The following is an 11,400-nucleotide window of genomic DNA, read 5'->3' as shown; positions in this document are numbered from 1 at the left end:
AAAATAATAATAAAATAAAATAAAAATATTTAATATTAATATTTTTCTTAATTTCTAAAATTAAGTTTGGTGTTGACTATTATTATTTTCCTTCCATCTATTTTATTCAATATTTTTATCTCTTTACACAGGTTACCTCACTGGGAATTCTCTGCACTCTGACGTAGAGATTCCCATTCTTTTTTGTTTTCTGGTTGTTTATGCGCAGGAACAGAGACAAAAAACATCTCTTAGACTTTGATCCTGAACCTGAAAGGACTTTCAGGCGGCATTTACAACAAGCAAGACTTTACAATGCTACAGAATCCACTATGGATCTCAATAATAATGCTAATGTCAATATGGCAAATCCGAATGGGGATGATAAACAAAGGAGAGTGCTTGGCTCTTATTCTACCCCTACTGCGGATCTTTATGGAAAAAGCATTGTGGTACCCCCTATTGCTGCGAACAACTTTGAGTTGAAGCCTCAACTAGTCACCTTGGTGCAACAAAACTGTCAGTATCATGGCCTTCCCCACGAAGACCCAAATCAGTTTATTTCTAGTTTTCTGCAAATTTGTGACACCGTGAAAACAAATGGAGTAAACCCAGAGGTGTACAAACTCATGCTCTTCCCGTTTGCTCTGAGGGATAGAGCAAAACTATGGCTGGATTCTCAACCAAAGGACAGTTTGGATACTTGGAACAAGGTGGTTACTGAGTTTCTCACAAAATTTTTCCCACCAAAGAAGCTGACTAAGCTTAGGATGGAGGTTCAAACCTTCAGACAGAAGGATGGTGAAACTTTGTATGAAGCTTGGGAGAGATACAAGCTACTGACTAGGCAATGCCCTCCAGACATGTTCTCCAAATGGACACAAATAGACATATTTTATGAAGGCTTGGGTGAAATGTCCAAAATGTGCTTAGATAATTCTGCAGGAGGTTCATTGCACAAAAAGAAGACACCGGAGGAGACTATTGAGCTTATTGAATTAGTTGCTAGCAACCAATATTTATACTCCTCTGACAGGAATCCCGTGAACTCTGAGGCTCCTCAGAAGAAGGGTATCATGGAAGTGGAAACTCTTAATGCTATTCTTGCTCAGAACAAGCTTATGTCTCAACAAATAAATCTTCTTACTCAACAGATGGGTGGCATGCAAGTCTCAGCTATCAACACCCGAAATTCCCCTCAAGAAGACTCGTATGACATGACAGGTAATTTTGTGCAGAATGATAACTATGATTATACTCAAGCCTCTTCTGAACAGGTCAATTACATGGGGAGTGCTACTAGAAATCCCAACAATGATCCCTATTCTCAGACATACAATCAAGGTTGGAGAAATCACCCAAATTTTGGATGGAGAGACCAACCTCAGAGACCTCAAAATTTCAACAATACATCTCAAGGCGGCTTCCAATAGAACAATTACAATAATCACCAACCTCAGCCTCAGCATGCCAACTCTAAATCCATGGAAGATTCGAATTGGGAGATGATAAGGAGTTTTATGCAGGAAACAAGAGCCTCCATCAGAAACCTGGAAGTGCAAATAGGCCAGCTAAGCAAGCAAATACCTGAAAGGTCTGCAAGTACATTTCCAAGTGATACAGTGGTGAACCCAAGAGAAGACTGCAAGGTTATTCAATTGAGGAGTGGTAAAATAGCTGGCTTTGAGACAAGGGCTAATGAGGAGCTAGTTGAAAAGAAAGCTCCAGAGGAGAAAAAGGAAGAAGTGGAGCACGCCACTCCAAAGCGTGCAGACAACCCATTCCCTAACTCTCTAGACACGTATCCTACACTGCCAAAGGCTCCTGAATACAAGCCAAAAAGGCCATATCGGCAGAGACTTCAGAAGGCTTCAAAGGAAAAGCAGTTCTCTAAATTTCTAGATATCTTCAAGAAGCTACAGATCAACATTCCTTTTGTAGAGGCTCTGGAGCAAATGCCTTTCTATGCTAAATTTATGAAAGAATTATTGACCCACAAGAGGAACTGGAAGGAACAAGAGACAGTGGTGTTAACCAAGGAACGCAGTGCCATTATTCAACACAACCTTCCTAAGAAGATGCCAGACCCAGGGAGCTTTGTCATTCCTTGCACCATTGGAGATGTCACCATTCAGAGAGCTTTATGTGATCTTTGAGCTAGCATCAATCTCATGCCACTTTTAGTCATGAAAAAGCTTCAAATTGAGGAGGTAAAACCCACTCGTATTTTTCTTCAACTTGCTGACCTTTCCATTAAATTACCTGTGGGTGTTGTTGAGGATTTACTTGTTAAAGTAGGACCATTCATCTTTCCTGTTGACTTTGTTATATTAGACATGGAAGAGGAGGTAAAATCCTCTATTATACTTGGTAGACCCTTTTTAGCTACAGGTAAAGCTTTGATTGATGTACAAAACGGTGAATTGACTCTGAGAGTCAATGAAGAATAGGTGGTCCTTCATGTTTTTGAAGCTCTCAAGCACCCTAATGATTCTGAAGGGTGTATGAAAATAGATATTATTGAACCACTTGTTCAAGAGGTACTAAAAGCTGAGGTGCTGGATGACATTCTGGATCCTATCTCTGAATATGAATTAGTTGAAATTGATAATTCACCACCCCAGAAGGATATGGTCTACACGCCTAAAGCAGAGGAGGAAGTCCCCAAGCTTGAGCTCAAATCCTTACCCCCTTCTCTGAAATATATGTTCTTAGGTGAGAATGACTCATATCCAGTGATTATTAGCTCTTCCCTGAAGCCTGAAGAGGAAGAGGCGCTTATTTCAGTACTCAAGAGTCATAAAACAGCTCTTGGGTGGACCATTAGTGACTTCTAAGAGATTAGTCCAACCAAGTGTATGCACAAAATTCTCCTTGAAGATGATGCTAAACCAGTTGTGTAACCACAAAGGAGACTCAATCCAACCATGAAAGAGGTGGTCCAAAAAGAGGTAATGAAACTATGGGAAGCAGGAATTATTTATCCTATTTCTAACAGTCCTTGGGTAAGTCCTGTGCAGGTAGTCCCCAAGAAATGAGGGATGACAGTGATCAAGAATGAAAAGAATGAGCTCATTCCCACAAGAACCGTCACAGGATGGAGAATGTGTATAGACTACAGGAGGCTCAACACTGCTACAAGGAAGGATCATTTTCCCCTACCTTTCATTGATCAGATGCTTGAGAGGTTAGCTGGTCATGCATTTTATTGTTTTCTAGATGGATATTCTAGATATAATCAAATTGTAGTGGACCCTCAAGATCAGGAGAAGACAACATTCACATGTCCCTTTGGAGTATTTGCCTACAGAAAAATGCCTTTTGGACTTTGCAATGCTCCAGCAACTTTTCAAAGGTGTATGCTTTCAATTTTTTCTGATATGGTTGAAAAGTTTATTGAGGTATTTATGGATGACTTTTCTGTTTTTGGTAATTCTTTTGAATCTTGCCTTAAGCATTTATCTCTTGTCTTAAAACGATGTCAAGAATCAAACCTTGTTTTAAACTGGGAAAAATGTCATTTTATGGTTACAGAAGGTATTGTTCTTGGACACCAGATTTCAAGTAAGGGAATTGAGGTTGATAGAGCAAAGGTGGAGGTAATTGAAAAATTACCACCACCTACTAATGTTAAAGCAATCAGGAGTTTCTTGGGTCATGCAGGATTTTATAGAAGATTTATAAAGGATTTTTCTAAAATTACTAAACCTCTAAGCAACCTCTTGGTTGCTAATGTTCCTTTTGTCTTTGATTCTGATTGTTTGCATGCTTTTGAAACTCTGAAAGCAAACCTTACCTCTGCTCCCATTATAGCTCCCCCTGACTGGGATCTACCATTTGAATTAATGTGTGATGCTAGTGACTTTGCTATAGGAGCTGTTTTAGGACAGAGGCATGGTAAGCTTGTACATGTCATTTACTATGCTAGTCGTGTGTCGAATGATGCCCAAAAGAATTACACAACTACAGAAAAGGAATTATTAGCTGTTGTGTATGCTGTTGATAAGTTTAGGTCCTATTTACTTGGTTCTAAGGTTATTATTTATACTGATCATGCTGCTTTGAAGTACCTTCTAACCAAACAGGATTCTAAACCAAGATTAATCAGATGGGTGTTGCTCCTTCAGGAGTTTGATATTGAGATAAAAGACAGGAAAGGGTCAGAGAATCAAGTAGCCGACCATCTTTCCAGAATTGAGCCTGAATCAGGAGTACAACCACCCACAGCTGTGACTGAGACATTTCCAGATGAGCAGTTATTCCTCATTCAGCAGGCACCATGGTTTGCAGACATTGCAAACTATAAAGCCATGAATTTTATCCCAATGGAATACAGTAGGCAACAAGTGAAGAAGCTATTGACTGATGCAAAGTACTACATTTGGGAAGAACCATACCTTTTTAAACGGTGCTCAGATGGAATAATCCGGAGATGTGTCCCAGATGAGGAAAAGCAACAGATTCTTTGGCACTGTCATGGGTCTGATTATGGAGGCCACTTTGGTGGTGAAAGGACAGCTACAAAAGTCCTTGAGAGCGGGTTTTACTGGCCGACTCTCTTTAAAGACTCAAGAGCATTTGTGAAGCACTGTGGCAGATGTGAAAAAGCTGCAAATCTCCCTGCAAACCATAAAATGCCACAGCAGGGGATTCTTGAGGTTGAGTTGTTTGATGTATGGGGCATAGATTTCATGGGACCTTTCCCACCCTCACATTCAAACAACTATATTCTAGTGGCAGTTGACTATGTATCTAAGTGGGTGGAAGCCGTAGCTTTGCCCACCAATGATGCCAAAGTGGTAATGAGCTTTCTTCAGAGATATATCTTTAGCCGGTTTGGTGTCCTAAGGACACTCATTAGTGATGGAGGAAGCCATTTCTGCAATAGACAGTTGGACTCTCTTCTGTAGAGATATGGAGTCCGTCATAAAGTGGTAACCCCCTATCACCCTCAGACAAGTGGATAGGTTGAAGTTTCCAACAGGGAACTTAAGAGGATTCTAGAGAAGATCGTCAGTGTTTCAAGAAAGGACTGGTCTAGGAAGCTTGATGATGCTCTCTGGGCATACCGGACAGTATACAAGACTCCAATTGGCATGTCCCCATATCAGTTAGTCTATGGCAAAGCCTGTCACTTGCCAGTTGAGCTGGAGCACAAGGCTTATTGGGCAATTAGGTATCTGAACCTTGATTCAGAAGCTGCAGGAATTAAGTGGATGCTTCAGTTGAATGAGCTTGATGAATTCAGATATTCAGCCTATGAGAATGCCAAGCTCTATAAGGAGAGAACCAAGCTACTGCATGATAAGAAGATTGCCATCAGAGTCTTTGAGCCAGGACAAAGAGTGCTTCTGTATAATTCAAGGCTCAACTTCTTTCCCGGGAAGCTGAAATCTCGGTGGTCAGGACCGTTTGTTGTTACCAGAACCTCACCATATGGTCATGTGGAAATACAGGAAGAAAATTCTGACAGGAAATTTACCGTGAATGGCCAGAGGTTGAAGCACTATCTTGGAGGCGAGATTGACCGCCAGAGGTCCACTCATCTGCTGAACTAGCAGAACTGACCGTCAAGCTAGTGACGTTAAAGAAGCGCTTGTCGGGAGGCAACCCGATAATTTTGTATCCTTCACTATTTTTCGTAGTAGTTTTTCTTAGTTATTTTATTGAATTCTTACTAATTTTCTCATCATGCAGCCATATTCTCCCAGGAACTGAACATCTCAAAAAAAAAATGCCATGCGACGCGACCGCATCAGCGACGCGACCGCATCAGCTACGCGTCCGCGTTGCAAGGAGAGAAAAAATAATAATAATAATAATAAATGAACAGAGAGTCGCGCTGGAGCGTGGCTGGAGGCGTGCCAGTGGCACAAATCGGCCCACGCGACCGCATTGCCGACGCGTCCGCGTCATGTGGGAATATTAGCCTCCCACGCGACCGCGTGATGTAACAACCCTGTTTTTCGAGTACGCGAGATCTTTTCTGAAGACACGGATTTCTCCGGAAGATCAGTAAAGGAAAGACCTATTATATATCATCAAGCATCTCAATCCTCATTGTCATTATGACATCTTTAAGCCAAAACCTCTTTTGAGGCAAGCTCGACAACGCGGCCACGGAGAACCTAGTTTTTGAACCGTATCGGTTAGGAGTTTTGATTCTAGTTTTCGTAAATAGGCTCAGTTTGACGAACCGGACTCGATTCATGAGAGAAGAAAGATAATAGTATAATATTATCATTATATTAGTATTAGAAGTTGCTTGAAAGATATTATAAGGTTACCTGGTCTGTTTTAGTTAAAAACAGGAAATCGGTTTAACCAGGTTTACGGTTTACTGGTGCAGCTTAGCACTAGCACTCTCTGATGACTTTAGCAATGCTAAGGCCTCATTATACATGTTCTATTATCATAATAAATATGTTACTAGTGTCATTTATGCTAGTAGCTCAGAAAATAATTTTTAGAGATGTTTTTACGAGTGTTCCGATACACCTAGTTTTAGTAGTTGTACACTAGAGATATTTTAATATTATTTTAATCCACCTCCAAGCCAACCAATCATAACTCACCTTACACCCCCAAAACCCCCAAGGCTGGCTCATTTTCACTTTGTGGCCGAAAATAGGTAGAGAGAAAAAGAGAGAAAAGTTCTTAGTTCCAAATCTTCAAAGCTTAATTTCTACTGAACTAAAACTCAAATCAAAATTCCAATCCGACCAAAATGATCCTCTCTTCTTTCTCTACATGATCATATGACTTATCAAGGCTGGGATCAAGGTGAGTTGGCTGCACCATCTCTCTTTTGATTCGGTTTCAAGGAAACATGGGTAAATATGTGTTTTCTTGGTGTGATTTAGGAGGAAAAAGTGCTTAAGGACCACCTGAAAGTTTGATTGAATTAGGAGCAGCAAAACCAGGTAGGGTGTCACGAAATTAATCTTGATTATTTGTGTTTGATTTGTGTGAATGTTGTATAAATTGGCTGTGCTAAAAATTGGTTGCATATATGATTGATTCTTGGTGAAAATTTGGTGAAATTTTGATGAAATTTGATGAAATTCAAGCTTTATGTTCATGTTCTTGGAGCAGCTGGAAAAACGAAACCCTAGGCTTAAATTGAGGTTCAATTTGTGATGAAATCATGTAGAAAAGATGGGGTTTTAGTGGCTGCTAATTTATTATGAATTTTGGTAAAAATCGGTTGCTGAAAAGATTGAAAAACGGGTGAAAACAGAGAAAGAATCTGAAGAATTTATGAAGAACACGAAGAACACTTTGAGTGTGGTGAAGAACAATGAAGAACACCTTTTTGATTCATAAAAGGGCAAGGAAGTAATTATTTTGGTGTTTGAGGGGTTATTTTGTAATTTCTGAAAGTTAGGGTGGTAAAAGTAGAAATATTAAAAGTTACGGGGGTAAAAAGTGAATTTTAAAGGTTAAAGGTTAAAGTAAAGTTAATTTTCGAAAATATATTAATAAAATAATAAATAATAATAAAATATTAAATAATAATATTTAATTAAAAATAATATTTTAATAAAAATAATAAAATAATGCAGAAAAGGCAGTTTTCTGTAAAAGCTTTAGAAAGACAACTTTAAGTGCAGAATCTCATAATTACCTTCATAAAACACTTAGGGAGTGGTAATAACATGTTAGTGAGGAAAAGATAAAGAAAAGATAAAAGCTGAAGAAAAGATAAGAATCGAAGAAAAAGTCTGTAAAGTTTTAATAATAGAAGAACAGACAGAGACTAGCGAACGAACTAGGGCAACATAGTTAGTCCTCGAGTTGCGACTAGGGTTAGGTATTATATGAGAAGTTAAACTGTTTCAGTATAGACTTAATGAACCTATACTTGGGACAGGCTAACTATTCATACCGAAATTTACATAAGCTTTAAATACATATGTTAAGCAGAGAAACCAGAGCAGAGTAAAGAAACACAGAGAACAGAGTAACCAGAGCAGAATAGAGGGATACAGAGAAAAGAGTAATCTGAGCAAAGTAAAAAGACATAGAGAAGAGAGTAATGTGACAAAGAGAAATGGTTTGAGTTAAGATGTAAAAGTAAAAGCTGTAGAGTTTGTATGGCGTGATTGAACAGAGAAAGAAAGAGTTACAGCATAAGAATGTGAAAGTGATGATGAATAATGAGAATGTTAATGAATGATGATAATGAGAATGATTATGTAAGAATCTACTGCAGAGAGGCAGTCAGATAGATGGTGGTACGACCACTGAGAACGCTTTCCTGGGATACCTTGCTATAATGCTTTGTTGTAAGACAGAGGTTGCTTACAGAGGTATCAAGATGAATGTGCTCCTGTAAGACAGAGGTTGCTTACAGTGAGTGTGTTGTGGCTCCTGTAAGACAGAGGTTGCTTACAGTGAGTGTGTTGTTGCTCCTGTAAGACAGAGGTTGCTTACAGTGAGTATGTTGTTGCTCCTGTAAGACAGAGGTTGCTTACAGTGAGTCTGTTGGGCGTATATCGGCTAATAAGTTTTGCCCTGCAAGACAAAGGTTGCTTGCAGTGGATACCCTGCAAGACAAAGGTTGCTTGCAGTGGATATTGCCAACAGGAAAGCCTTATCCAGACAGAGGTTGCTGGGTAACGTCGGGAGCGGGTATGTAACCGACAAATGAGCTCATTACCTACACTAGGGCTAGACATGCATCATACTTGGTTGTGCATTTTCTCTATTATGATTGTTGCATGAATGTATGATTTCTTTGTTTGTATTCTATTCTCTGTGTTTGTGTCTGTGTTTTACTTTCTTGTATTCTTCTGTTTGTGATCTTTTTCTGTTTTCTCTATTTTCTCTATTTATCTGTCTTCTGTTTACTACTTCTCTATATTCTGCCATTAGTCTGCTAAACAACACAAAATTAATGAATGTAACTAATAACCCCGGCCCTACTAAGAACTCCCCAGTTCTTACCCCTTCTCTCTCCCTTCCCCCTCCAGATGGAAGCATGAGTACCCTTCCGTAGTTCGCTGACGACCGTTCGTAAAGAGAATTTCGCTCTAGGTAGTCTTCTGAGTCTAGTGTGAATCTCTTTATCTATGTATATATATATACTGTGAGACCAGCCAACGTCTGCACCCCGTTCGTATGCGCACTTTAACCTGAATCCTGTGTACGAGACTCCCGTTGTGTGGCTACTTGATAAGGTACCAGAGAGACGTCATATGGCAATGTCTGATCGTGCAGAGGAGTAACAAATGATATCCTACCTTTGGTGACGTTCACTTGACTTGAGTTTTGAAGACTTAGAACGTACTTTCCCTCGCTTTAGTAGTTTAGAGGGACTAGGCGAGTATAGAGTCTAGGCTAGCCTGGGTGCCAGCTTAGGGACTTCTTGAGCAGGTCAGGACCTGGGATGTTGTATATATATATATATATGTATATAGATATTATTTAGCTATATCTAGGGGTGTTCTAACTAAAAGTCTATACTCTAATAAAGGCTGGATCACTGAATCTTGTTAGCTGCTTGTGACGTATTTATGTGTGGTTGTTTATAACTGTTTTATCTGTTATTATTTGTGAGTTGATTATAAATGATTATGTTTATTAATCCAAATGTTTTCAAAAAAAAATACACCTCGCAAATTAATTACGCTTTTAACAACGAATCAGGCTCATATGATAAATAATAGATAATAACTAGGAAGACAAATTGGTAGCGCTCAGTTTCCGGTGTGTCCTAGGCGTACTGAAAATTGGGTCGTTACAATTTGGTATCAGAGCAGTTCATTCCCAGTAGAGCCTGGGGAGTGGACTGACTATGCTTCATTGCATACTCTGCTTGTGTGTCTCATGCTGTTAGGGTATCTTTAAGATACATTTGGCATGAATGTCTATGAGTGCTCATTTTGGGAATGTTCGTGCCAAACTTGAGATATTAAGACTGATCACCTTAATGTTGATTGTTTGGTGCGGATAAGACCTTAATGACTGTGAATAGGCATGGTTTAATTGAGCTCCGAACGATGAATTGACGTGAGCCACAGCTATCTTCATAGCTGTTATGATCTTAATGGCTATGGATGTGTGAGATTTGGATGCTATCAGCAACGGACCGATCTCTTCGTTAGGATCGCTTGAAAGAAATAGACCGCTTGAAGAAGGATTCTTGCACGTGGCTAAAATTTTGAGGGCAAAATTTTCTTTTAGGAGGGTAGAATGTAACAACCCTGTTTTTCGAGTACGCGAGATCTTTTCTGAAGACACGGATTTCTCCGGAAGATCAGTAAAGGAAAGACCTATTATATATCATCAAGCATCTCAATCCTCATTGTCATTATGACATCTTTAAGCCAAAACCTCTTTTGAGGCAAGCTCGACAACGCGGCCACGGAGAACCTAGTTTTTGAACCGTATCGGTTAGGAGTTTTGATTCTAGTTTTCGTAAATAGGCTCAGTTTGACGAACCGGACTCGATTCATGAGAGAAGAAAGATAATAGTATAATATTATCATTATATTAGTATTAGAAGTTGCTTGAAAGATATTATAAGGTTACCTGGTCTGTTTTAGTTAAAAACAGGAAATCGGTTTAACCAGGTTTACGGTTTACTGGTGCAGCTTAGCACTAGCACTCTCTGATGACTTTAGCAATGCTAAGGCCTCATTATACATGTTCTATTATCATAATAAATATGTTACTAGTGTCATTTATGCTAGTAGCTCAGAAAATAATTTTTAGAGATGTTTTTACGAGTGTTCCGATACACCTAGTTTTAGTAGTTGTACACCAGAGATATTTTAATATTATTTTAATCCACCTCCAAGCCAACCAATCATAACTCACCTTACACCCCCAAAACCCCCAAGTCTGGCTCATTTTCACTTTGTGGCCGAAAATAGGTAGAGAGAAAAAGAGAGAAAAGTTCTTAGTTCCAAATCTTCAAAGCTTGATTTCTGCTGAACTAAAACTCAAATCAAAATTCCAATCCGACCAAAATGATCCTCTCTTCTTTCTCTACATGATCATATGACTTATCAAGGCTGGGATCAAGGTGAGTTGGCTGCACCATCTCTCTTTTGATTCGGTTTCAAGGAAACATGGGTAAATATGTGTTTTCTTGGTGTGATTTAGGAGGAAAAAGTGCTTAAGGACCACCTGAAAGTTTGATTGAATTAGGAGCAGCAAAACCAGGTAGGGTGTCACGAAATTAATCTTGATTATTTGTGTTTGATTTGTGTGAATGTTGTATAAATTGGCTGTGCTAAAAATTGGTTGCATATATGATTGATTCTTGGTGAAAATTTGGTGAAATTTTGATGAAATTTGATGAAATTCAAGCTTTATGTTCATGTTCTTGGAGCAGCTGGAAAAACGAAACCCTAGGCTTAAATTGAGGTTCAATTTGTGATGAAATCATGTAGAAAAGATGGGGTTTTAGTG

General features: G+C 39.1%; 1 non-coding gene across 1 annotated transcript; it reads right to left on the bottom strand.

Annotated features, from left to right (window-relative positions):
- Nucleotides 1-740: 740 nt before the first annotated feature.
- Nucleotides 741-847, bottom strand: LOC130952921 (small nucleolar RNA R71). The gene has a single exon (XR_009075095.1). It is a non-coding gene; the product is annotated as a small nucleolar RNA R71 (small nucleolar RNA).
- Nucleotides 848-11,400: the final 10,553 nt, after the last annotated feature.

The sequence above is a fragment of the Arachis stenosperma genome, chromosome 9, assembly GCF_014773155.1.
Source record: "Arachis stenosperma cultivar V10309 chromosome 9, arast.V10309.gnm1.PFL2, whole genome shotgun sequence".
Lineage (NCBI taxonomy): Eukaryota > Viridiplantae > Streptophyta > Magnoliopsida > Fabales > Fabaceae > Arachis > Arachis stenosperma.
The sequence above is the reverse complement of the archived record's forward strand: the minus strand, read 5'-3'. Positions and strand labels throughout refer to the sequence as shown.